The sequence below is a fragment of the Balaenoptera ricei genome, chromosome 6 (assembly GCF_028023285.1).
Source record: "Balaenoptera ricei isolate mBalRic1 chromosome 6, mBalRic1.hap2, whole genome shotgun sequence".
Classification (NCBI taxonomy): domain Eukaryota; kingdom Metazoa; phylum Chordata; class Mammalia; order Artiodactyla; family Balaenopteridae; genus Balaenoptera; species Balaenoptera ricei.
The window spans coordinates 97414865-97442460 of NC_082644.1; the positions used below are offsets into that span (position 1 = coordinate 97414865).

The following is a 27596-nucleotide window of genomic DNA, read 5'->3' on the forward strand; positions in this document are numbered from 1 at the left end:
GGAAGGGAGTGAAAGGGCTCAAGATTCACTTTGTGAGGTTGGGGGAGAGGAGAAGGGCGTGAGGCGTGGGGACACCTTTCAAGGTGGAATCTCAAAGCACTTTGCAAGGCACGCAGCTCTCCTTTCCACTTTATGGATGAGAAAACTGAGTCAGAGAGAGGTGAAATGGCGAGGTAAAGGTCAAACGGCAACTCTCTCCCTTGGCTTAGGCTCTGAGCGGTCAAACCCACCGAAAGGGACTTAGCTGGAAAGTGTCCCCGTGCCAGAAAGTGGAACGGTGCGCTGGGACCCCGATTCCCGAAAAGGGCACACGGAGCTCGCGGCAGCCGTGCCTGCCCACAGGGTAGAGAAGAGGAAACGGCGGTCGTTATTTCAGTCTTGTAACTGCCTCCCCTCCCCCACTCCCCCTTAGTTTGTGATCAGTAATTTTCCAGCCGGGAAATGTTTTCGTTCTCATCTTCTCTGCGAACAGCGCCGTTTTTTTTTTTTTTAAACGTGAGTGTGGTGTTCGGTATCGCTTTCTAAACGTAGGCTCGCGAGGTGTTTTGTTTGGATTCAGGCGAGCACAGGGCTCCGCCCGCCCTCTCCAACGAGCCCCCTTGTCAGTAAACGCGGCCGCTCCCGTCCGGGTGTCAGCCCAGGAGAGAAAAGGTAGGAGGCGGGCCGGGAAAAGGATCGAAGCCCCTGCCCTGGGCAGTGTGCGCTCACCCTCATCGAGATCCAGTTACCTCGTACTTTAAGTCGTTGTCACCTTGTTTGTTTGAGTCCTGCGATCCTGGTACCTATTAGGTTTCCTCAGAATATTTGTTATCCTTGATTTTTCCACTCGTTGCCAACCACAGAAGCATTCTTGGAATGCATCGCTCCCCGAATGAATCCACTCGACCCTTTATGCCAAGGCCAGGAATCCCGCTCAGTCCGGAGAGTTGGAAGCCCTTGAGGATGACTTCCATCCTCCAGCCCGGCTTTGGCCAATGGCTGCGAGATCCTGCAGCTGGGGGAAGGTCATGCTTTGGCAGGAACCCCCCCCGCCCCCCCCCGAACCTCCTCCCGCGGCCTGGAGGGTTTCAACCCCACCCCATAGGAGCCAGCCAGTTACTTTAAGTCTGAAAATACTGCCCTTTTCAAAAGGAGGAACCAAGAAAGAAAGATACCTGCTACCTCCTCCCGCTGTTCCTTTCATTGTGATGGCAAACATTTCTTGGGATACTAGGACTTGAGGATTGCATGGAGAAGTTATCCACTTTACCATCAAGGCCAGGGTTCCTAAACTGCATTGAACTTGGATAAGCCTTGATTGGCAGCCATCACCTTCATGATGTAGATGTTTGTCAGGACTTGGAATTTCCTATTTAGGTAGCCAGTGCATGAGGAGTTTTCTGCTTCTCTCCCATTTATCTAAGGCAGTAGCCCTTCCCCTTCGACAAAAGTAACCACCACAATGAAAAAACAATATTACACAGATGAATTGGAAAACCACTATTATTGTGTCATATAATCAAGAGAAGATTCTGAAACTCAATTAAAAAGACCAACTTGTAGTTTCCGAACAGCTTTCTGGAGGAGGGAAGCCAGTCCCTCTTTGTGGCAGGCAACTTTCTGGTTATTCCTGATTGCATCATAAAGGGAAATCTCTAGATTTGCTCCAGATTTCTAAAAGAGGTAAGGAACTTCAAGTTCACAAATCATCTCCTTTCAAGGCAGGTGCCCGGTGTGACATCAGGGTTATGACCCTCCCTCTCCTCTTCAGAACAGGTAGGTCCAGAAGAGTTAAATCCCTGCCCTATATAATTTATAAACATGAGACTGAGTAAACGTTTGATGACTAAATTGCACTCTGAAATAATAATGGAAGACACCCTTTAAAGGAGAATTAAATACTTACTGGTGACTTTATTTCAGCAAACTGATACTACAAGTTTTGTGGTATGGAAGTTAATTATTAATGTCCTTGGAGTTATAAAATAGATTTTTTTTCCAGCACAAATTGCATTAGTTGGCAGAAGATGTGATGGAAACCATTAGTGCCAAGGGGTTAATGTGGAGCCATGGATGGGTGTGATAGATTGAAGAGGCTACATAATGTTTCAAGGGAAGGACTCTGCAGGGAGAATTGGACACTGGATCTGGGTACCTGGCAGCACCCTGGCCTGGTGTCTGTGCGTAAATGCCACAGAACTCAGGAAAAGCTGCTTTTTCAGAAGGTGAAAGCAAGAGATGCTTTTAAGTGACCATTACTTTGAAATGAAATCCCTACGGATACATAACTGGGAGAGGGTCTTGCAACTTTCTCAAGGTGGCAGAGCTTTTCTCAGCCTCTGAGTGACTCCCATGTCCTGGTAAACTCTCAGCCTCTTTTTCACCTCAGTCTCGTGCAGAGGTTAAGAAAGTGGGCTGTAACACTAGATTTCCTGGGTTCGTGTTCTGGCTCTGCTGCTTTCTAGCTAGGCAAGTTCCTTGACCTCACTTTCCCTGTTTTTTCTTCTACAAAATGGGGATATTAATAGTATCTACTGCTTAAAATAATGAGGACTATAAATGGGATCATCCAAGTAAGGTATTTAGTGCAGGACTTCCCTTTCCGCTCTCACCTGTATGCTCATTAATCCCCTTTTGGGTCAAGAACCTCAATCCACTCAGACTCGTACCCTAATTTTCCCCACCTTATTTCATCACCCTCCCCAGCTTCCCAAGCTAGAAACCTAGACTCCCCTCCGCTCCTGCCTCATTTTCTTTGACCTGGGCATCCAGGCATCCGCAGAGTTCAACCACTTCTATTCCTAAACATCTGTTATCCTTTTCCTACGATCAAGTTGGGCTGCCTTGGTTCAAGCCCTCCTCATTTATCGCTTTTAATTACTGCTGTAAGCCTCTAAACTGTTGTCCTCTTCTTCCACCTCCCCCATAGTCCCCCTGGAGGGACTTCCCTGGTGGTCCAGTGGTTAAGACTCCGTGCTTCCACTGCAGGGGGCTCGGGTTGGATCCCTGGTCAGGGAGCTAAGATATCCCACATGCCGCGTGGCCAAAAAAAAGAATCCTAGTTTCCCTGGAATTTCCCTGCCAGATCTAATCGAGTTTGTTCAAATCACCACAGTTCCATTTCTGCCCAACTGCCCTCCATCAGCTCCCCTTTGCCTAAAGGAGCAAAACCAAACTCCTTAGGCTGATATACCAAACTCTTCCTACTCTGGCTCTAGACAGACTAACAGGATCAGCTCCAGACGCTGATCCCACCCTCCCTCAACTTCAGCTGGATGCTCTCTCAAGTCTCTGAATACACAATGTGCATTTTCCTCCTCTGTTTTCTCCCCTCGGGCTCTCAACGGCCTCAAACTCCTGAGCCCCTCTTAATTGTCCCTTGGTCTGTTAGTCCCTGTCTAGATTCATCTTCTTTCCTCTGAGCTCTAATAAAGCCATGTAGCCACTCGCTCTACGCTACTCACCCAGCGGACTACATTATCTGCTTACTTGTCTGTGGCTCCTGTTCCCCTGGGGCGTCTTTAGGACAAATGCCCAGCGAGTATACATTGTAGCATGAAGGGAGCCAGCAAAGCTGCCTTGGTGAAAGGATTCATCTGGGAGCCCTGCCCTTATCTCATCAGTAATGTCTGTCTCTGGTGGAGAGTTCACTGTCTCTGCTTTCCAGTCCCTTCTCTTCTACCACCCACTTCTCTTCTTTGAAAAAATTCTATGAAGGAGACAGAAAATAAAGTCCTTCATAATTCTGTTCTCTCAAAACAGTTGGACAAAAAGCGAGGGAACAGCCCAGGCCAAGGCATTGTAATAAAACAAACTAGAAAACACAAACAAAAATAACCGAAAGCCAAACCAAAACCAGACAGAGAAAGTGTCCACTCTTTTCTGGAGCCAAATCCATTGCCTTTCAAAACCCAAACATTGGGTTTTGAAGTTTTTAGAGCAGAGAATGAATCGCAGACGTTAAAAAATCAATTCTCAGAAATTTAATTAAAATCTTTTTCATGAACCTTTAGGTTTGATCACTTAAGCTACATTCTTAGACCAAAACTGTGAGGCCCATACATTCTTTAAGCTATTTAAAAAGAAATTCTACACCTAATGGGATTATCTTAAAGACTTAAACTATTCTGACAGCAATATGTTAAATTCGGGCTTTTCAGTGTCCTCAGCTTGTTCTGAGATGGTAAGAGGATACAAACAAACAAAAACCAAAATCTCTTTTTAGATTGTTTATTTTTAAATGTCTAAGTACAGCATAATATCTTTTAAGAGTAAGATACATAGTAGTAATATTAATCTTAACAAATTATTAGGGTCTAACATTTACCATCTTTTATCAACTATGATTGTTTTTAAGGCCACAAGAAGAATCCTGATACTATATGCTTTTGAAAAGAAATCTAGCTTTTAAAGTAAATGAATCAGCAAAGAAGGCAAATCAGCAGAGAAACCTGTTCCTGGAATTTTCTCCTTGACTTGGTTCACCAAATTTTCCTGGCCTGGTAAAGAATTTCCCCAGGGAAAATTAGCATTGAAAAGAGAAGCAAAACATTATTATACTCTGGAAGATGCTATCTCCTTAATTTAAAAGCCTCCATGGGCTGCATGGCAATTGTATCTCAGTAAAACTGAAGGAAAAAAAAAGTTTCTGTACCTCAGATTCTTAGACCAGTACAATGTCGCCCTTCTGAGGAAAACATGGTTCCCTGGTTTAAATCAGAATGGAAGTCAGATTTTTGCAGTATGGAAAGTGTAGAGATTTTGAGCGTTTGAAAATGAGTGTTTCACACCCTGAGAAATGCAAACAAGAAACAAACAATTCTGTGTTTAATTTTCTTCCCAGTTTGTGGGCCAGACAAGAGGATAGGTTATTTTTGCCAATTTGACATTATGTACTCCTGGCCAAGGAAATGATTTTAAAAAAATAATAACAATACATTTGATTATCCTGCGGTTCACTCTTTCTCACAAACATTGTGTTTGTTAATCAATTTTAATATACTGGCTGGTGGGAAGAGTGCTGGGAGGATGGCCAGTGTCAGTGTTTAAAAAAAAAAAGGTCAAAATAAATTTCTGGCAGCCCTCAAATATCTCATATTGTGCTTGATGTATTTTTCAAAGTTGCTAGCTCAAATCTAGACACAGGCTTTTCTTATATCAAGGGATGATCAGAAGCTTCTTGAAAGAGAAAGCCCTAGAATAGTTACCTAATCTTAGAGGAATTTCCAGCATCATAATAGAGATTCAACAAGGTAATCTATTCAGAGACTCACTCGGTCTATGTTGTCAGTTACTGATGAATTTTTCGGATTGCTACACTTACCCAACAAAGCTTTCAGAGTCAAGTGTTTATGGAAAACACTGAACTGTTGAATTTCAATGTTCTGTGTTTCATTCAGCAAACTCGGTTTTCCATTAAAATAGAGACTCCTTTGGGTTTCTTTAAAGACAAGACAGTATCTTTGGTCTATGTGAGTGTGGATTAGAGTGTCATTATCTGAGTTTGATTCTTTGCCCCCTCTTGCTTCAACTCAGTGAAGGAGAGGTCTTGACAGAATTCATTGGCTTATGGGGGATGAAGGAAAAGCTTGGGATGAAAGTGCAGACACTCAGGGGGAGATGGCTGGGACTGCCACCCAAGAATTTGGATTCCAGGCCCTGTGCTGCCTCTTACTAGTTGGATGAACTTGGGCATGTCATCCAGCTGCCCTCTACTTTCCTTGTCTGTGAAATGGGGCTATGAGTGTACCTGCCTCACAAAGCTGTTGTGAGCCCTGAGACATTGGGTGTGAAAGGCACCATCAGTGTTAGCTTCTCCACTCTAGCAATGAAACCTGACATAGTTATCCCCATTTGATAAGCTTGAAATTGGTTCTGTTGTACCCAACACTGGGAGATGATACAGTATCTTGGTTTGAAGACCAAAATGCTTTTTCCCAAAATTCTACCCACCCCCCCTATACCGGATATCCCAGCATCACTGCAGATGCAACAACTAAGGACCAAGCTCACCTAAAACCTCACAAAGGCACCGTTTTAAGTAGGGCCAGGTATAAATTAACTTGGGAATCACACTTCTTGGATTCGTGCCATGACTTGCAAAGGCCTTTTTTGGGCTGTATCCGATCTAGAAAGACAGTGACCTTGACCCTTCATAAGCCAGTCAAGACTTAGGTTGGACAGCGGGGAGTTTCAAAGTCAAATTCACCACTGAAGAGTTATATGCTGGTAAACAATCTTGGCAAAGTTCTAAGCTTGTCTTTCCTGGGAGTACTGGAAGGGTCTGCCGTGTTCTCCCTCCAGGACTCAGAAGAAGCGGGGACATTCAAAGTAATAATTAACATCACGACTATCAGACACGGTACCAGATACTGTGCTGAGCACTTTCTGAGGTTGGCACTGCCACTGATGTGCTAGAATGCAGGCTTCAAGGGACAAGGGCCCTGGCTGACTTATTCTTATTCCAGAATGTAATGCAGTTTGCCAGGCCATAGTAGGTGCTCAATACATATTTGTTTAACAAGTGAACCCCATTTTACAGTTTTTTAAAAAACCTGACTAGCCCAGGGTTGTGCAGCTAAGTAAGTGAGGCAGCCAGTGTTCTTGGAGCCCGCGTGGGGAAAGAGGCCTGTGGCATCACTTCTCCTTATTTGGCCTGCCCTTTTGTCATCCTTGTTTGCTCCTGTCCTCAGCTGTGCCGGGCTTCCCTCCATCCAGAGTTCTTAGATCAGTTTCCCCAGTGAATAAAGCTCTAATCTTCTTCTCAAGTTGGGGGAAAAGTAGTCATCCTGTTGCATCGGGTAACGGGGGAATCTTAGGGCTTGACTGCTTGGATGGATGAATGGATGGATTAGTGGGTAGGTGGGTGGGTGGATGGATGGATGGATGGATAGATTAATGGATTTTCCAACAGCTACTTATATAGGCTTTCAATCAATAGTCCTGTTTCCATTCCCACATGCACCTTACTTTCTGAGTAACTTGGTGTCTCCACATCCTGAGCCTTCCAAGGGTCCTGCACCTTGAAATCAGTGTGCCTAGTTTTCCACTTCCTCTGATCTAAGTTTGTGGCTATATGTCCATTGCTTCCCAGCTCCCATCCTCTTTGTCCTGGTAGGTTTTGCCTTTTCAATTCCTTTACTGTCATCTGAACGGGGCGTCAGAAGGAGCATCACACTTGTTGAATACACTACGTTTAATAAAAAATCCTTTGCTCCTTTTATTTTTTAAAAGTAGGTTTTTTTTCTGATTTCAAAAATTAATGCTTGCAGGACTTCCCTGGTGGCACAGTGGTTGAGAATCTGCCTGCCAATGCAGGGAACACGGATTCGAGCCCTGGGCCGGGAAGATCCCACATGCCGCGGAGCAACTAAGCCCGTGCGCCACAACTACTGAACCTAAGCTCTAGAGCCCGCGAGCCACAACTACTGAGCCCACGCACCACAACTACTGAAGCCCGTGCGCTTAGAGCCCATGCTCTGCAACAAAAGAAGCCACCGCAATGAGAAGCCCGTGCACCGCAACGAAGTGTAGACCCTGCTCACTGCAACTAGAGAAAGCCCACGTGCAGCGACGAAGACCCAACGCAGCCAAAAACAAATAAATAAATTTATTAAAAAATTAATGCTTGCTTGCTTAAAAAAAATCAATAATGTGGTTCTAAGAAAAATGAATCCACATCCTGCTAATCCAGATATGACTATGATTAGCAGTTTGGTGTACAAATTTTCAGGATTTTTATGCATCTATAGAAATACTAAAATTTATTTTTTAAATACCAATTATCATTTGCACACAGCTTTGTAAATTTGCTTTTATTTTCTCTTAGCTGTACCACAGACAGCTGTACATGTTAATGCATAGATATACCTTATTTTTTAAACACATCCTAGTAGTTCCTAATATTGGTATTTAATCAGTCTCCCTTTGATGGTCATGTAGATTGTTTCCAATTTTTCACTATTCCAGAACTTCCTTGTGCACCCTTAGATGTATTCGCTCATTTCCTTAGGCTCAGTTTATACAGATTGTTTTACTAGGTTAACATTGTCACCCATTATCAAATTGCTCCTCAAAAAATTTACATTCCCATCAATTTACATTCCCATCAGCATTTCCATTCACATTAGCCAGGTGTGAAGGTATTACATGCTGCCCAGCACTGAGTATTGGCATCTTATTCTCTTGCTACTCCTTTATGTATGTATGTATGTATTTATTTATTATGTTTTTTGTTTGTTTTTGTTTTTTAAATTTATACTGGAGTATAGTTGACTTACAATGTTGTATTAGTTTCAGGTGTACAGCAAAGTGATTCAGCTATACCTATACATATATCCATTCTTTTTCAGATTCTTTTCCCATATAGGTTATTACAGAGTACTGAGTAGAGTTCCCTGTGCTATACAGTAGGTCCTTGTTGATTATCTATTTTGTATATAGTGGTGTGTATATGCTAATCCCAAACTCCTAATTTATCCCTCTCCCCCACTTTCCCCTTTGGTAATCATAAGTTTGTTTTTGAAGTCTGTGAGTCTGTTTCTGTTTTGTAAATAAGTTCATTTGTTTTTATGTATTTATTTTTAATTGAAGTACAGTTGATTTACGGTGCTGTGTTAGTTTCAGGTGTACAGCAAAGTGATTCAGTATTATATATATGTATATATATATATATTCTTTTTCAGATTCTTTTTCATTATAGGTTATTACAAAATATTGAGTATAGTTCCCTGCTACTCCTTTGAAATACTGGCATCTCCACATATCAGCTTTGGGGCTAGTCAACCTCGTAGGGCAGTTTGTTTGGACTGCCTCCAGATTTTGCGGGTGTGGAAATTGGACAATGTTTGAATGTAATCAGAGGCTTCCACTTTGCACGTATGGAATCAGAGGCCTAGGGAACAGAGGTGACTGCCCGTGCCACACACTGGCAGAGTTGGGACCGTAGAACCCGTGTCCTGGCTCCCAGTCAAGTCCCAGCCTCCCTCCCTGCATCAAACTGCACTGACAGGAACCCCCATAACTTGCCCTTCCCTGAGCCCCTTTCCCTCCTGCAACCAGAAGCACGGACCTCAGGAGGGGATGGGAAGCAACATTTTCAGTGCACCTTCTAAGCACTTCAACCTGCCTCAGGTACTTTGCCTATTGTGTGCCCTCAATAATCCTGTGAGGCAGGTATCATTCATTCCATTATACAGAGGAGGAAATGGATGAACTGGAGATGAAGTTAATCAAATGAGTCATCTGTGCCCAGTCCTGAGGAGATTTTGCACCGGGGACTAGATTAGATCTGTCTTAGAGTGAATGAAGAGACAGTGTGTGCGCTGGTTTTAAAGGGAGGAGGGGTGGTATTAGCAAGACCCATCTGCCCTGCCTGGATCAAGGAGATGTTTTCTGGGAAGGCTGAGGACCTTCTGACACCTCCTCCCCTAACATACACTAATTCAGGCATAAGAGTAAAACCCAGCCGCACAAGCACTTCTCAAGACATCATCTAGCTGGTTCAGGATTGTGTTGCTTGGGGTTGAGCACAAGTGGAATCCAGTGCTTGCTGGCCGGGCCCCCGTACCGGAATGACTGAGCTGTCCAGCATGGCCTGTGTGTAAATGTCAAGTAAACACCAAATTGAAGTGCAGTCTAACTATTGTGCCACGACTGTTTGCTTTAGATATAACAGTCGGCAGCAAGGAAGAAGGAGAGGGAAAAATATATGTCACTTTGCAAGGCAGGTCGTGAACGTCGTGAGCCCTCCCTTGGCCCAGCTGGAATGTCACAGAGACCAACGTCAAATAAACACAGAGCTTGCGCTCCATGTTGCAAAAATAAGCATGTCCATTTGCTTGAAAAAAAGTTTTTCAGATGAGGGAACATTTTCCAGTCAATCACACTGCAGCAAAGTCATCCTGTTGAATTTGTGACTCACAGGCTCTCTGTGTCAATAGACAGAGAGTGAGCCCAGCGTTATGACTTCAGTGGGAGATGAAGCAAAAGCTGGGATAAGGCAGGGCTGGCTTTAAAGCAGGGCCTTAAGCTCTGACAATAAATAGCAGAGGAAAGTCTGACCACTCACAGGCTGGGTAATTGCATTTGTTGTTTCCTTTTCTTTATTTCTTGCTTCTAGAAAAGAACCAATTTAAAATTTGCCTTACGGGACTTCTCCGGCAGTCCAGTGGTTAAGACTCCGCACTCCCAGTGCAGGGGGCATGGGTTCCTTCCCTGGTTGGGGAACTAAGATCCCGCATGCCGCACAGCGCAGCCGAAAAACAAAAATTTGCCTTACTTCATCTTTTCCTTGCATCTACAGTGATGAAGGGCATCATTGTAAGGGCTACTGATGGAGCATCCCGCGTGCTTGATGCTCTACGCAGATCATTTTCTGTCCTTGTAGCAATTCTGTTAGGTAGTTGGTATTTGTGTTAGTTTACAGATGAGAAGATTGAAGCCCACAGAGGTCGGGCATCTTTGTAAGCTTCTGGCCAAGGATTCTAACACAGTTCATTCTGGCTTCAATTTCAGATTCTGTGCACTTTTTGGATATCCTCCCATTTTGCCATCCTGCCATGAGCCAGACACTAGCCTTGGCATTGCACCTGCACCAATAAGTAAAAAATGGTTCTTGCCCTCAAGGAGCTCCAGGACCAGTCAACATATGTTGTCTGGTATTCCAGACCACTGGGACCTGATTAGTTTAGGTTGCCTGAAACCAGTAGATATTTAAGAAAAGATAGTACCAAGAGGCTCACTGCTTGTTTACAAGGTGGCACTGAGTGCGGATGCCTCAGGAATGCCCACGGGATAGAAAAACCACTTCGATAACGACCACGGACGAGCTAAAACATGGCCCTCAACTGGCTGATCTTAAAGCAAAGCTTGCAGCCAATCAGCTTTGTTTGGCACGCGGGCTGGGGGCAGGAAGAGGCTTGGTGTTTGGTCTGGGGCAGCCACAGAGCAGGGTGGGCAGGGACGTGAGCCTGACCACAAAACTGGGCAGTCTGGCCTCTAGTTCACACTCGCGTGAGCTGGGGTCAGTCACTGGCTCTGTCTGCACCTCGGGCTCTTCATCTGTCACATGAAGGAGGGAGTGGAGCCAGTCCCTTGTGGCTCCAAAGTATCAGGATTAATCTGGATGGTTGGGTCCATTCTTGAATTTGTCTGGATGGCATCAGCCTAGATATTCTCAAGTAAGAAAGGGAAAAAGCAACAAATCTGCTAGCTCTCAAGGCTGAGACATTTCTTCTTCTTCACCCTCCCTGCAACTCTGCTGAAAACTGAGCTGGTAAAGTAGCTTTGATCCTTTTAGAAAATCTGTTGTCTGGCTGGACAAAAGCAATTCTTAGAGTGGCTTTGCCTTCCTTTCAGTAGGACACCAATTCTTCCTTCTTCTTTCTTTCTGTTGTCCCAGAGTCCTCCAAGTTCTGAGAAGCTGTCGGCACAGATAATATATTCCCTGGTTTCCTGAGTCCTCTTCAAAGTCCAGTCCTTACAGTTTTTATTCTTGCTGGCTGGGAACATTCTTGAAAGGACACGGTCAATTCTCTTTTGCTGGAGTAGACTTTTGACACATTTATTTTGGCTCCCTGTTGTTTGTGAAGCCCTCTTCGAGCCCCGTGAGCGACAACACTCCGTTTACCATTTTGAATTTCTCCTCTTCTAGTTGGCAAGCATCGTGTTTCCGCTGTAATCTGTCTGAAAAACAAACAGGAGAGTTTACACTGGTCTGTATCAACCATCTGCCTACTCAGTGATCTATACAACAATGTAGGTGCTAGAAGCCCGTGTGTGTGTGTGTGTGTGTGTGTGTGTGTGTGTGTGTGTGTAGGGAGAAAATCTCATTCATTCATTCGTACGACTGATATTTAGGGAGCACCAGCTATGTGTCTGGCTCAGTGCTGAGCATTGATTGAAAGGCCAATGGTGAACATAGGTAGATGTGATCCTGCCCACAGGAAGCTTACAGTCTATTGCCGGGAGAAGACATTAATCAAATAATCACAAAAAATAATAGCAAACTGTAAACACTGCTATGAAAGAGAAGGCAATGGGCAGGGAAGCTTATAAAAGGGGAACTGGCCTAGTTGGGGTGTACAAGGAGTACAGTGGGGAGAGGAAAGTCATGTTCTCCTTGTGGCCTATGATCCCCGATGATTAAGACAAGTATTTATGCCTTTAAATTTCTAAACCTAGCATGCCTCAATGGTATTTCTAAGTTATTAATTTTTTTAAGTTGTTTAATGGTCTAGGCTAGGGACTCAGGGCACAGAGACAAACGAGATATTGCCTATGTGGAATCCAAAGCACAAAATAAACAAAACAAAAAGACTCATAGCTTCAGAGAATGGGGAGGGGGTGTTGGGGAAAATAGGTGAAGGGGATTAAGAGGGACAAACCTCCAGTTATACAATAAGTAAGCCACGGGGATGTAATATACAACATAAGGAATGCGGTCAATACTAGTGTGATAACTTTGTATGGGGACAGATGCTTACTAGACTTATTATGGTGATCATTTCATAATGTATGCAAATGTCAAATCACCATGTAGTACACCTGAAACTCACATAATGTGGCACGTCAGCTACATTTCAATAAAGAAAAAAATAATTTAAAAAAACCCAAGGCATTGCCTAGGACCACCCCTGAAAGCAATTGTAATACAAGGTGCTGAGGTCATAATAGCAAGCATCGTGCACAAGACTGTGCAGGAGACCAGAGGAGAGAGAGATTGATTCTGCTTGAGGTTGGCCTGGCAGAGAGAGAAGACAAGGTGTGTCCGGGCCAAACAAGGCATGGAGGTGGGAGAGCGCAGGGTGTGTAGGTGGACTGGTGTGAAATCCAGTGGGGCCGAAGTAGAGTGTGTAGATGGGATTGGGAATCTCTGGAAAGTCATTTGGGGACAAAAACTGAGGGGCCCAGTGTCATGACTGCCCTTAAATCAAACAGTTGCTCATGACCCGCAGGTTAAAGTTGTATTTTCTATACTTCCAGTAATTCTAGAACTATGTTAAATTTTTTTGGCATAGATAGGTTCTACCAGTCATGATAACACTTTTTCTTTAAATCCACTCATTTAAAAAATATTTTAAAACTTTAAAATACATTTCATAATAATTTGTGCAATATCACAGTTTGGCTGTGCTAGCTCAATGTTTTATAACACATCATACAATAAATGCATAATGATACAAATAATAAATGTTTCTCCATATGCCATATAAAATCACCTTGAGTCCTATCAGTGGTACTTGTATTCCATTCTGCTGAAAACCATTCCACAACAATTCTAGGGCAATTTCTTTCTTTCTTTTTTTGTATTTTTTAAAAATTTATTTTATTGAAGTATAGTTGATTTACAATGTTGTGTTAGTTTCTACTGTGCAGCAAAGTGATTCAGTTATACATATATATATACATTCTCTTTCATACCCTTTTCCATTATGGTTTATCACAGGATATTGAATATAGTTCCCTATGCTATACAGTAGGACCTTGTTGTTTATCAAGGCAATTTAGATGTTAAAAACAAAAAGTTTACTTATTTCGTCTATCACTCATGTCTCACATTTAGTGATTGAGCAGAATCTCTTCTGTCTAAACTGCTGATTTCTATGACTAGCAAGGGCCACTGCCTCCTTTGGAAGAAGGCTATGGGCTTGGATTCTCTTTTGTATCTTAGCTTTTACCATTTCTGTGGTTCTGAAGCGCATGCATTATCCAGCTAATGACATTCGCCCACGTACCTCCTCTTGTGTTCCCCAGTAGTGCAGCTTCTGGTGGTGAGTTGCCTGTTTAAAACATACAGTGGGGAATTCCCTGGTGGCCCAGTGGTTAGGACTTAGCAATTTCACTGCAGGGTGCATGTTCAGTCCCTGGTCGGGGAACTAAGATCCCGCAAGCCACGCGGCGTGGCCAAAATAAATAAATAAATAAATAAAATTTAAAAATACAATGTTTTTTTCTGCCCATGAGCGCATGTAACTAAAAGAAAGGGAATTTTTAGTGTTAGGCATCTCATCTCTGAATTAATCCTCAAAATAACCCTGAAAGAGAAGTGGTTAAAGCCTCATGTTACGGATGAAGAAACTGGGATTCAGGTGGATCCAAGTAACTGCCCGTTTCAGGGCTGCGTGGTCAGCCAGAGCTGGGCTTTGAACCCAGGAGTGTCTAGAGATACAGAACCCGCAGCTCTTTCTTTGGCTTCTAAATTCACCTGGGAGAATTTTTCCTCATCCACTTAATAGATATTTGCTGAATGCTAGTTATGTACAGCGTGTTCTACTATATGAAGGAGGATCCAGAGAAGAATGTGAATGACATGGGCTGTGTTCCGGGGGAAGTCAGAATTGTAAACAGTTCTGTTTTTAACAATTAAATTTAATTAATTTTTAAGTTAAAAAACTGATTTTGTATTAACTATACTGGACCTGGTAAAAGATTCAAATATTTTATGAAAACCCTAAGACTAAAAGCAAAACCTTTTCCTAAATCCTAGATCTATTCTGCAGGTGAAATCATCACGAATAGCTCTTTATTACTTTTACTTTTGCTTAGCCAATCTACAGAGACTTTGAAGTGACTCACAGTGGATGCTGGACTTTCTTTTCCTTTATACGCTAACAATGTAGAAATAGAAAACCAAGTCCACGAGAAAAAGAAGGAAGCTGGCATGTGATACGGTTGCTAGGACTGAACATCAGATCTGCTTCTTAGCTTCCTGGCAGCCGAGAGAAAAAGAGAACAAGCTGAATTTCATAGCTCTCATTATCGTAGAGGAAAAAGCCCATTGTTATTTCCGGTCCTCAAGCCTCAAGTTCACTTCGCACCTGGAAGCCCACCTAGGGACATTGATAGACACAATAATTAATGTTTTTGGCAACAGCTTTCCCACAAATGCCAGTTTTTGTCTGCCATTCCTTGTGAAGTCCTTTAATTAAGGTCAAGGGCTTCACACCCAGGTGGACATCGGTGAGGGCTTGACTTACCTGGTTGAACAACCAAATGTAACACAAAGCAGAACCGAATAGAGAGCTAGTTAGGGCTCCAGGTGAAGTCCTGCAGGAGCTCAGAGGACCGTGTGATTATTTGCAAGTTGGATGATGGAGAAAACCTTCATGAAGGAGACCATCTTTGGACTGGGCTTGGGGAGCAGGAATCAATGGGCAGAGGAGGGGGTAAGAGGGAAGCACATTCCAGGCTCAGGGAGCAAGTGCAACAGCACAAAGAAATGAAAATGCTTGGCCTGTTTGGAGAATGTCAAAATGTTGGGGGTGGAGAGACAGAGATTCTAAGAAGGCTTTGGTGAAAGAGGCTGGATTTGCTACTTGGACCTTTTCTAGCTCTTCCGAGACAATTTTTTGTTGAGTTAGGCGAAAACGAATGAGAATCAGATGGACCACATTTCTCTCGAATCCACACAGGCTTAAAAAACGAAGGGGAAAAAGAACTTGACAGAATGTGTCTTGGCTTTTGCCAAACCCAAAGTATTTGAAACATCACACAAGACACATCTCGAACCCAAACACATGCCTGGATTCGCCCACTCCTAATTGCAGCTGCGGCCATTTAATAAAATGAATTGTGTACAAGAGAATGGGGTCTGATGGAGGAGCCTCATTAAAGAGAATGACTGATGTGGGGTGGTTGGCCAGTTTGCCCTTGAGAATGTACGCATCTCGCTGCCCTTGTGGAGAAAGAGAGGGGGCCAGTGTGGAGTTGCCAACCAAGCTATTGATCTGGCTCCCTTGTAGGACAGTAAAAACCCATATTATTTAACTTTATTGTATCACGTGTAGAAAGAATTTAGCATCTCTTGTTTCTCTCCCTCTCTGTCTCAGTTTTACATTTCAGAGGGTAGAAATGAAAAGAAATATGTTTTGCATCAGTCTTTATTCACATGAGTGGAGACCGAATGAAAGATGGTGGAAATAGAGAAATGAGATCACTAACATACTGTTTATTATGATTTGAAACTCCTGGCTTGAGGATCACGGACATTTGCAGAGTGGAAGGAATCAGGAAGAGGGGTTAACTGGCTTGTTCATGGTCCACAGTTGGTCAGTTGTAGAGTTCAGACTCCAGCCTGGGCCTCTGATTCCTGTTCTTCCATAGCCAACACATTTTTGTCAGGCTCGGAGCTGAGAATAAAAGTGAATTCTCTCATATATCCCTTCCTTCCTCCCTTCCTCCCTTCCTTTGTTCTTCCCTCCCTCCCTTTTCCCCTCCCTCCATCTTTCTAGTCTTTCCTTCCTTCCTTTCTTCAAAAGAGACATTAAAAAAAATATATATATTTTATTCGAGTATAGTTGATTTATTTTTTTATTTTTATTTTTTTATCTTTTCGGCTGCGTTAGGTCTTTGTTGCTGCTCGTGGGCTTTCTCTAGTTGCAGCGAGCGAGGGCTACTCTTGGTTGCTGTGCATGGGCTTCTCATTGCAGTGGCTTCTCTTGTTGCGGAGCACGGGCTCTAGACACGTGCAGGCTCAGTAGTTGTGGCTCGCGGGCTCAGTAGTTGTGGCTCACGGGCTTAGTTGCTCCATGGCATGTGGGATCTTCCTGGAGCAGGGCTGGAACCCGTGTCCCCTGCATTGGCAGGCAGATTCTTAACCACTGCGCCACAGGGAAGTCCCGAGTATAGTTGATTTAGAATGTTGTGTTAATTTCTGCTGTACAGCAAAATGACTCAGTTATGTTACATATATATATATATATATATATACATACACATTCTTTTTCATATTCTTTCCCATTATGATTTATCATAGGATATTGAATATAGTTTCCTTTGCTATACAGTAGGACCTTGTTGTTTATATATCCTATATTTAATAGTTTGCGTCTGCTAATCCCAAATTCCCAGTCCACTCCTCTCCCACCCCCCTCCCCTTTGGCAATCACAAGTCAAGACAGACATTTTTTGAGAGCTCAGTGATGGTAATGGCATCCAAAGAGAGTTAAGGTGTACTCAACCTCATTCTGGAGAGACAACCATGGAATTGTGCTGATAGAGTTTAGAAATCAGAAAAGGGGACTTCCCTGGTGGTGCAGTGGTTAAGAATCCGCCTGCCAATGGAGGGGACATGGGTTTGATCCCTGGTCCGGGAAGATCCCACATGCCGTGGATCAGCCAAGCCTGTGCGCCACAACTACTGAAGCCCGCGCCCCTAGATCCTGTGCTCTGCAACAAGAGAAGACACCGCAACGAGAAGCCCACGCACTGAAACGAAGAGTAGCCCCCGCTCACTGCAACTAGAGAAAGCCTGTGCACAGCAATGAAGACCCAACGCAGCAAGGAAGGAAGGAAGGAAGGAAGGAAGGAAGGAAGGAAGGAAGAAAAATCAAAAAAGAAGTAGCGATAGAAATGAGCTGCAATAGGGGTGGGGATAGGAGAATACAAAAGGAAGCCTTCACAGAAGAGGAAGCAGTGGAATGGGCCTGAAAACCCAAGAGGTAATCTGCTGGATGGACCTGGAGGAAGTGGGAAAAGGCAAGAGCAGTATAGCAGGTGTGGATAGATGGGTGAGCGGTCGGCATCCAGGACACTAAGGCTCAGAGAGGCCGGGGCTGGATTTGGGAAGGGCATGGTGGTGGTGTTGGCAGGAGATGAGGGAGAAGAAGTGGGCAGGGGTCAGATGCCAGAGGGTCTTATATTCCATGCGAAGTAGGGTGTTTGGGCTTGATGGTGTTGTCATGGCCATGACTGCTCAGATTCCCTCCGTCTGAAATGAACGTTCTTAGAGAGGAGGCTGGCCTCTATTTTCATATTTGTGTGTGTGTGTTTCTATTTTTAAGGTCTTTAATAGAGTCCAAAAGGCATGCTTGTTGAGTTGTGCACTTATGGTTTGTGCCCTTTTCTGTATGTAGGCTACACATCAATACGCAAGGGGAAAAAGACAGGCTGGACAGAATCCTTAGCCAAGTTCTGAAACTACAAGGTGTCAGCTCATTTAAACGAGGATGATGGTAAAGTGACTGGAATCCATAAAATGATCTCTCTTGTCCCAGGGCTTGGAGAGTGTGAGCCAAAGCAAACCTTGGGAAAACCTCTGGGACGAGGAGGAAAACCTGCTTACTGAAGCTCTCCTCTTGGATGATCTAGATTCCTCCAGTTTAACCGGCCCTCGTATCTTCCTCTCAAACCTGCTTGTTCCTTGCTTCTGGTCTTGCTAACACTGTCACCTCTGGTTAACTCAGTGCAGGAACCTGGGCGTTTCCTTGGCTACTCCTTCTCCCTGACTTCCTGTCCTACTAACTCTCTAAGTATTTTTCTTTTTTCCGCTTCTTTTTTAAAATTGTAGTTGACTTACAATATTATGTTACAATATTGTATATTACATAATATACACTATTATAATAGTATATTAGGTGTGCAACGTAGTAATTTGATATTTTGATAGATTACACTCCATAAAAAGTTATCATAAAATATTTTTGACTATATTTCTGTAATATGTCACTTTCTCTTCACTAGGTTTGCTGATCAAGTTTTGGCCCTATTTCTCTATCTCTCTCTCACTCTTCCACTTAAAAAACCCCAAACTTAATATTTTTAATTTATTCTCCTAATGTATATTTTGCTGCATCATCATTTACCTGGATTATTGCAATAGCTCCCTGAGTGGCCTCCCTGCCTTCAGTCTCAGGCCTTGGAAGCCAGGCTTCACGCTGCTGCTCAGTGATTATTTCAGTGTGAAAATTACCTGCCGCTGCCCATCCTTCACTCTCCTACACAGCAGTGTTCAACCCTCACAAGACTGGCCCTTATTTATGCTTCCAGGAGCCCCATCTCTTGCTGCTTCCAGCCTCAAACTTTATATTGCACGCAACGACAACTTGTTGCTTCCAGAACAAGATAAGCTGTTTTTTGTTTGTTTGTTTGCTTGCTTGCTTTTGCTTTCTTTTGTTTTTGCCTCTGTGTCTTTGCTCATACTGTTGCCTCCACAGGAGATGCCCTTCCCACCCATCACTTATTGCCCCAAGAAGGACTCTCCAAAGAAGGGTTCTTTCTGAATCAGCTTTTCATCCTCAGCACGTGGCATGAAAACTGGCACATTGTAGATGTCCAACAGATATTTACTGGATGAGAGCATTCTTGACTCATGAGCAAAGTGCACGGTGCCCAATCACTCATTCACTCATTCACTCACTTATTCGTTCATCTGCTGATCTCATTTAATCTTCACAGAAAGCCCACAGACAGGCTGCCAGTCATATGATGCACACAGGTACAGTCCAATGGCTTGCTACGATATTATATCAATGTTGTAAATAAATAGCAACTGTCCTGAGTGTCCCTCACCACACTGTCCCCTGGTCCCTCCTATGATCCAGCGACTAAAGGGTTAACTCCAGGCACTCTGGGGACCACTGGGAACCCATTGCAGTTTCACTGCCATATGAGTTGTTAAATGCCTGGTGAACTCTCACCCCTGCCCATAGGGGAGGCTTCACAGGCCCCATTTTATTTTATTTTTTGTTTTTTTAAAAATTTATTTATTTAATTTATTTCTTTTTTTGGCTGCGTTGGGTCTTTGTTGCTGTGTGCAGGTTTCTCTAGTTGCAGCGAGGGCTGCAACTCTTTCTCTTCGTTGCAGTGCGTGGGCTTCTCACTGTGGTGGCTTCTCTTATTGCAGAGCATAGGCTCTAGGGGCATGGGCTTCAGTATTTGTGGCACGTGGGTTTCAGTAGTTGTGGCGCAGGGGCTTAATTGCTCCGTGGCATGTGGGATCTTCCTGGACCAAGGTTTGAACCCGTGCCCCCTGCATTGGCAGGCGGATTCTTAACCACTGCGCCACCAGGGAAGTCCACAGGCCCCATTTTATACGTGCTGGGGTCACCCAGCAGGCATGGGATGGCCCTGCCTTTGCATCCAGGCCTCTTCCCAGGACACAGTCAAGCCTCTTCCCCCCACCTGTCCTATTCTGTGTGACGTCGAGTATCTGGGCTGACCGAACCCGCTTGAGTTTTGACCAGCTCGTCCATGCACAGAGTGAGGCTCCGGGTAGCCAAATGTCAGAGGCTTGAGGACAGCCTCCCAAGTTTATCTAAGCTTAAAATATGACGCCAAGGCAACGGGGGTCTTTCTTTTTCTCCCTCGCATAAATTCTATATGTGTGTGTGCGTTGCACATTCAAGATCAGCCAGATAAAATTCAGTTCAACTTGTTCAAACAAAATTACATTCACATGGAGACACAGTAGGGGCATTTCTGGCCGTAACCCATTATTACTTTCCTTAGGTTATAACTTTCTGTTTCCCCGTCTCTCGCTATCCAAAAACCAGAGTCCCTTTTCCAGCTTGTACATCACTTAGAGAGAGTGGGGCAGCAGGAGACAGAGGGCAGAGCCCAAGATTTACTGTTGTTTCTGGAGATGGGGTCCAAACGTTTATACATAAATAAAAACGTACTTCTAACAACTAAGGTTTTGTGCTCCAGATTTCATAGTCCCAGCCTGACTCTGCTGAACTTGTAGGGGTTTGAAGGACTTCACATCCACCACCTCTCTGCCCAGCAAAACCCCATCCCCGGTCCTCTCGTCCACTGGGAAAACAGGACCTCCTCCGTGGCTGTCCCCCCGCCTCCAGCTCCTCCCTAGATGACCTCCTGCAGCACAGCCTAGACGCCAACCCGTCCTTCCAGATGGCTTGGACATGTGTGAGAGATTCAGGGCAATACAGAAATGACCACTCTCACTGTAGGTTGGCCTGGGTCATGTCACAAAGCAATAGCAGGCCTACATTGATTGAACATCCAATGGGTGCCAGCTACTAGTCTAGGAGAAAGGCATAATCTGTATTTCCTTGAGTTTAGGGCACATTTTGTTTGTTTGTTTTTTTGTTTTTAAAAATATTTATTTATTTATTTATTTGGCTGCGTCGGGTTTTAGTTGTGGCACACGGGATCTTTGTTGCGGCATGCGGGATCTTTTTAGTTGCAGCATATGGAATCTTTAGTTGTGGCATGTGAACTCTGAGTTGCAGCATGCATGTGGGATCTACTTCCCTGACCAGGGATCGAACCCGAGCCCCGTGCATTGGGAGGGTGGATAGGACACTTTTTTTTTTTTTCTCATTTTTTAACATCTTTAAAACTGGGATAGTTGTTACAGTCAATGTCTCTTCCAATTGCTGTTGGACAGCTACTAGTCACAATGGAAGCGTTAATGCCTTAACCAACTGATTTCATAGACAAATACATGTAATATGCACAGAAGTAATAAATGATGTCGAAACTCTTTCTAAGTTCCGAAGAATTCGTTCACTAAGCATAAAATAGAAATTCCAAGTAATAAGAAGGCAAGGTGTCAGGATGTAATTGGCAGCACTTTTTTGTTTCTTAATGGTACGTAAAATAGTGATGAATCTAAAAATTTGTTGGCAGACAAAATTTGGTGAAATATGGCATAAGAGAAGATGATCTCTCTTTGTCCTCAAGGAGCTTGTGCTTTTTTTTTTTTTTTTTTTTTTCAAGGAGCTTGTGCTTTAATCAGGATAAAAAAATTAAAACCCAGGTAGGTAAAGCCAGTGTAGCAGTAAGTGCTATGATAGAGGAAAGCATAGGGTGCTGTGGGCAGACAGGAGGGAGAACCGGCCAGGCAGAAAGAGCCGGGGAGGCTTTAAAGGAGAGGTGGCATTGCAGCTAGAACTTGAAGGATGCCTGGTAGCTCATCAGGCAGAGACGAGGAAGGGCGTTCTGACCAGAGGGAGATGTACAAAGGCAAAGACGCACATCCCATTGGGTAAAGGATGAATATTATCTTTACGGGTCAGGGGTAGAGAGTGAGGGCTCCCAGATGCAGCTAAAGGAGTCTGGAGCATCATATGTGTCTACAGTGTGCTGACGGGCATGAGGATGAAAGCTGGGAGGCTGGGGAGGTGCTGCTGGGAGTGGCCCAACAAAAGAGGGGTGAGAGTCTGGGTCAGGGAAGGAAGGGCGAGATGGGAAGCCAGGAGCCTTGCTGGCTGTCGGATGTTTTATCTCATTTGGTTCCTACAGCCAGCCTTGGAGATTGGAAGTATCATGCCCATTCTACAGTTGAATAAACTGAGGCTGGGTGAGGCTCAGTGGTTTGGATCAAAAGTTGAGTGGTGAGATCAGACTAGTACCAAGAGAAAGGCAGCTGGCTGGCTGTCAAGTAGCCTCACAAAATGGCACAGCCGTGGAGAGGACACTGTGGCCTTGAGGCCTAGTCCAGGAGTCTGGCAGGTTTAGAGACTGGATTAGTCCACCTTCCCCACCCCCCCCACACCCCCTGCAGGGCTGCTTCAACTCTGGGAGCTAGAGTCACGTTATACAAGCTCTGAGATGGGGATGTGTATTATATCATATTGGTTTACATTATACCATAACATACCATACCAAACCATATTATATATCGACTTACAGTGAAAAGTAGAAGTGTCACCGTGAGGACAACACCCTAGTTGCCAGCATTCTCTCCCTCTAGAAGACCTGTCTGTGGGAGACCAGGGTATGGCCAGGTTACCTTGTGGGCCAGGAATCCAAGCAGGAGGTCACTTATGGGCCTTTACTCTTTAAAGGTATCGGCCCCTGACAGCCCAGTGCCTCCATCCTGCCACTGGGAGGAGAAGCCTCAGAGTGCACTGGTGAGCCTCCCTCCCCACTCAACAGCGCTGGGATCTACCTCTGTGTCTCACCAAGTCTTTGCTGTGTTCTACCAGGCCCGAGACAATCCAGCTCCCCGTTTCCTTCCTGACCTTGTCTCCTGCTCCTCACTTGCAAACTCCCTTCCAGCACTGGCCTCCTTGCAGCTCCTCCAGCGCTCCTGGCATCCTCCCATCTCAGGTCTTTTGCACCTGCAATGTCCTCTCTCTAGAAGGCTCTTCCAGACACCCAAATAGCAGACTCTCTAATTTCAAGTCTGCTCAAGTACCAACTTATCAGCATAACTGGCCTTTAAAATATTGCAATCTTCTCTTCCCGCACCTGGAAATCTCCATTCCCCTTGCCAAGCTCTTTCTTGGCACCATCTGACGTATCTTTTCTTTGCCTCAGTTATCTTTTTTATTGTCTCCCTAGAATGTCAGCTACACAAGAGCAGGACTCCTGCGTGTTTCCTTTACTCTGCATCCTCACGCCTAGAACAGTGCCTGGCACGTGATAAGGGCTTAGAAACTATTTGTTGAGTAGATGAATGAATGAATGAATGACTTTGCTTTTCCTGTACCTTCAGGCTGACATGCCTTCCCTTCCTGCGTCCAGCCGCTTCTGAAGGGCACGTTCCTTCTTTAGATACTTTTATCCTAAATCAAATTTAGCTTTGCTCGGGAAGAGCCATCCTGGCTCTTTTCAGCTTTGCTTATCTTTGTCCTGATGCTTTAGGGCATCTCACTGTCACCTCTAACTCCAGTCCTAGGACTGGCCTGCGTGAGTGGAAAGCTGCCCTCTGACACCCACGCAGCCTAGGGCCCTGGAAGTGGGTAACAGAAGTCAAGGTGGCTGTTACAGCTCTAGGAAGAAGGTGGGGCAGGTGGGGTAGGAAGAGGAGAGCTGAGTAACGGGGAGCCGGGCTGGGTTAGAGATTCAGGAGCAGCGGGCAGGTCATTCAGAGAGTGCTGTGTCCACAACATTCGTTTCTGTGAAGGCCGAGCTCACTTACCAGAATGAATTCGAATAGAGCAGCTGAAGCTGATGTGCTTTGTGAGGGCAAGAGCGGTTGGGCCTAGTGGCCTGCAAGCTTTACTTGAAGGGACTTCTCCAGTGAGGGTCGGGGACCCACTGAGGTGGCCACACCCAGGCTGCAGGCCTCCCCACAAGGAAGGGACTCACTGCCTCTAGAGAATCTTCTACCCTCTGGGCTGGAGAAAGGCCAGTCTGAGACGCCTGAGGCTGCCTACGTTGTTGTCGAGCTCTCTTAACACGTGGCTTTGTAACTGCTGGTTTGTCTCTCCGTGTCCTCAACCAGACAAGGAGATCTCTGGGGACAGGAGACTCCATTTGCACCCTGCCCCCTTTTTCTGTAAAGACTTTTTTTAGACTAGTTTTATTTATTTATTTTTTTTATTTTTATTTTTTTAAAGATTGATTGATTGATTGATTGATTGCTATATTGGGTCTTTCATTTCTGTACTAGGGCTTTCTCTAGTTGCGGCAACAGGGGCCACTCTTCATCGCGGTGCACGAGCCTCTCACTATCGTGGCCTCTCTTGTTGCGGAGCACAGGCTCCAGACGCGCAGGCTCAGTAGTTGTGGCTCACGGGCCTAGTTACTCCGTGGCATGTGGGATCTCCCCAGACCACGGCTCGAACCCGTTTGCCCTGCATTGGCAGGCAGATTCTCAACCACTGCGCCACCAGGGAAGCCCTAGACTAGTTTTAGTTCACAGCAAAATTGAGGGGAAGGTACAGAGATTTCCCATGAGCCTCCTGTACACATAGCCTCCCCCATTATCAACATCCCCACCAGGGTGGTACATTTGTTACAATCGATGAAACTACTTTGACACATCATTATCACCCAAAGTCCATAGTTTACATTAGGGTTCCCTCTTGGAGTTGTACATTCTGTGAGTTTGAATAAATGTAGAATGACATGTATCCATCACTATGGTATCATACAGAGTATTTTCACTGCCCTACAAATCCTCTGCACACCACCTATTCGTCCCTCTCCCCTCCCCCAAGCCCTGGCAACCACTGAGTCTTTTCCTGTATCTCCACAGTTTTGCCTTTTCCAGAATGTCATATACCTGTAGTTGGAGTCATACAGTATGTAGGCTTTCAGATTGGCTTCTTTCACATAGTAATATGCATTTAAGCTTTCTCCATGCCTTTTCATGGCTTGATAGTTTATTTCTTTTTAGCACTGAATAATAGTCCATTGTCTGGACTACACAGTTTTTTAATCCATTCACATATTTTTTTAAATTGTAATAAAATATACGTAACATAAAACTTCCATTTTAACCACTTTTTAAAGGATGCTGTAGATGTATATTTATTGATGTAAAACGATTTTAACCATTTTTAAGTGTGCAGTTCAGGAGCATTAAGTGCATCCACATTGTTGTGCAACCATCACCACCATCCATCTTCAGATCTTTATAGTCTTCTCAGACTGAAACTCTATACCAATTAAACACTAACCCCCCATTCTCCCCTCTTCTCGGCCCCTGGTAACTTCTACTTTCCGTATCTATGAATCTGACTACTCTAGGTAGTAGAGTAGTCACATAAGTGGAATTGTACAATATTTGTCCTCTTGTGTTAGGATTATTTCACAGAGCCTACTGTCTTCATAAAGGTTCATCTGTATTATAGCATGTGTCCGAATTTCATTCTTTTTTATGGCTGAATAATATTCCATTGTATGTATACAGCATATTTTGTTTAGCAGTCGTCTGTCAATGGACACTTGGGTTGCTTTCCCATTTGCCTTTGAGTTATGTCCAGAATATTGGATAGGTGTTCATGAGCAGTTAATGGATGAACGAAGCTCAAATAGCACCTTGAGAAGGTCTGGGGTGGTGGAGAGTTGAAGAAATCTCCCCCCTTGAAGAAGAGGGTGCTGTCCAAGGAAGGCTGCTGTCACTTCAGAGCAGGGGGAGGCTGATGAGTGAATGTATATAGGTTCTGAGACCTTTGTCACCTGCCATGTCTGTGTCTATTGTCTCCTGTTCTAGCAGTGATTAGCAGTCACAATGTCAACACTCAAAGGGCCTGTGGATCTGTTTTAAGGGATGACAAGGGACTGAGTAATGGGGTGAGTCTATCCAACTTTTAGCCTGCTCCAAGAAGATGAGGAGCCTCAAGGTCAAGGGCAAGAAGTTAGCATTTATTGAGCACCTATGGGCGCCAGGCATTGTGCGGGCCCTCATCCATCTGGTTTCACAGATTCCTCCTAACAAGCCTGTGAGGTCAGGCTGATCCCTCCCCCCCAGGTGCTCCCTGAAGTCCAGCCAGGGTCAGAGCTGGCCCAAGGTCACACAGCTCTTACAGCTGGACTTGGGCTGCTGCTGTGTACTGTGCTCTTGCCTCCAAACCCCACTGTCTCCAGGTGGGCTGAGCCATAGTTATGGTTGGCATTTGGAAAACCCCTGGGGCTGGTGTAAGATCAGTCAGAATGGGGTCTTGGACATTGCGGCCCCAGAGTGAGCCAGGCAGCCTCTGTGGCCCTTCAACCAGAGTCCCTTAGCTCAGTCCTGGTAGCTTCTGGAAGGTCCAGAGAGGCCAGTGGGTCTGGGTGCTGACCCTCATTAACTGAGTACTTCTTGCCTATCTCAGGAGGCTCCAGATGGCATGGAAAAGCTGAGGGTCAATTGGAAGTTGACTTGTCCTAGAAAAAGAATCTATCTCCTACTCCCTCATCCTGTGTCCTCTTCCCAATGCTCACCCCTGTGTCCTCCCCTCAGGCATCAAGAAATGAGGGGTGGGACTTCCCTGGTGGTCCAGTGGTTAAGAATCTGTCTTGCAATGCAGGGGACTCTGTTTCGATCCCTGGTTGGGGGAACTAAGATCCCACATGCCGCGGGGCAACTAAGCCTGCGCGCCGCAACTACTGAGCCCGCACGCCACAACTAGAGAGCCTGTGTGCTGCAACTAATGAGCCTGCATGCTCTGGAGCCCCCGCGCCGCAACTAGAGAGAAGCCTGCGCACCCCAACAAAGAGCCTGCACGCCGCAACGAAAGATCTCGCGTGCTGCCACTAAGACCCAATGCAGCCAAAAAATAAATAAATAAGTAAGCAAGTAACTGAATAAATAAAGAAAAAGAAAAAGAAATGAGGAGTCACTCCAGCTGGTCTTCTCATTCTGGAACCTGTCAATTCCCAGCCATATGTCTATGGGCAAGTCATTTATCCTTTATGTGTCTTAATTTCCTCTTCTCTAAAATGGGGATAATTACTGTACCCACCTTACAGTGTCGTTGTGGGATTTAAAGGAGTTAATAAGTGTAAAGTGTTTAGCATGGAATCTGTATGCTGTGGCTCAATAAATGTTAGCTTACATTATTAGTAGTCCCCTCTCCATTTGCAATGTCCTTACTGTCATTTCTACTGCAGACCCAGCTCTCCCACGACCTCCTCCAAGAAGTCTTCCCTGATTCTGGTCAGAGGGATGAAGTGCTCCAAAGACCCCAAAGTGCTTTTCACCCTCTTACTCATGGTGTTCATCCGTGGGCATGAATCCTCTCTCTTGCTGATTTGCAAGCTCCTTTGGGCCAGGATGATGTGCGGGCTGTACAGCGCCAAGCATATTTCCCCTTCGATCTTGAGGCCGTGTGCAGATTACAAGTACTGCACAGGGTGAGGAGACCCAGGACTCGGCAGAGAACTCCATGCGTAGTCGGCGTGGACACATCTTGTTCTGGGCTCCAGGTTCTCCATCTGCACGATGAAGACTCTGGATAGATGCCTTCCGAAGTCCTTCCAGGCATGACCATTTTATAAATAAATAGAAGGCACTAAATCCTTCAGAAAGTAATTTCTCCCATCTGCCAAGCTGGACTTCCCAGCCTCCAAAATTCCAGCTCAACATCCATGTGTTCATTGTTGGGTTTAGAGATTGGGTGCTGGAGTTAGTGGAGACCTGGGTTGAATCTTGGTCCTTAGTAATGGCGGCTGCAGGCAAGTTACCTCCTCACTTCCGGGAAACTCCCTTTCCTTGT

General features: G+C 44.8%; 1 long non-coding RNA gene across 2 annotated transcripts; it reads left to right on the forward strand.

The window, feature by feature from the left end:
* The first annotated feature begins 506 nt into the window (after positions 1-506).
* LOC132367925 (uncharacterized) lies at positions 507-27596 on the forward strand. Of its 2 annotated transcripts, none has more exons than XR_009503880.1 (3): positions 507-651; positions 1701-1755; positions 26992-27596. It is a non-coding gene; the product is annotated as an uncharacterized LOC132367925 (long non-coding RNA). The 2 variants fall into 2 exon arrangements; XR_009503881.1 differs by lacking the exon at positions 26992-27596 and adding an exon at positions 7251-7606.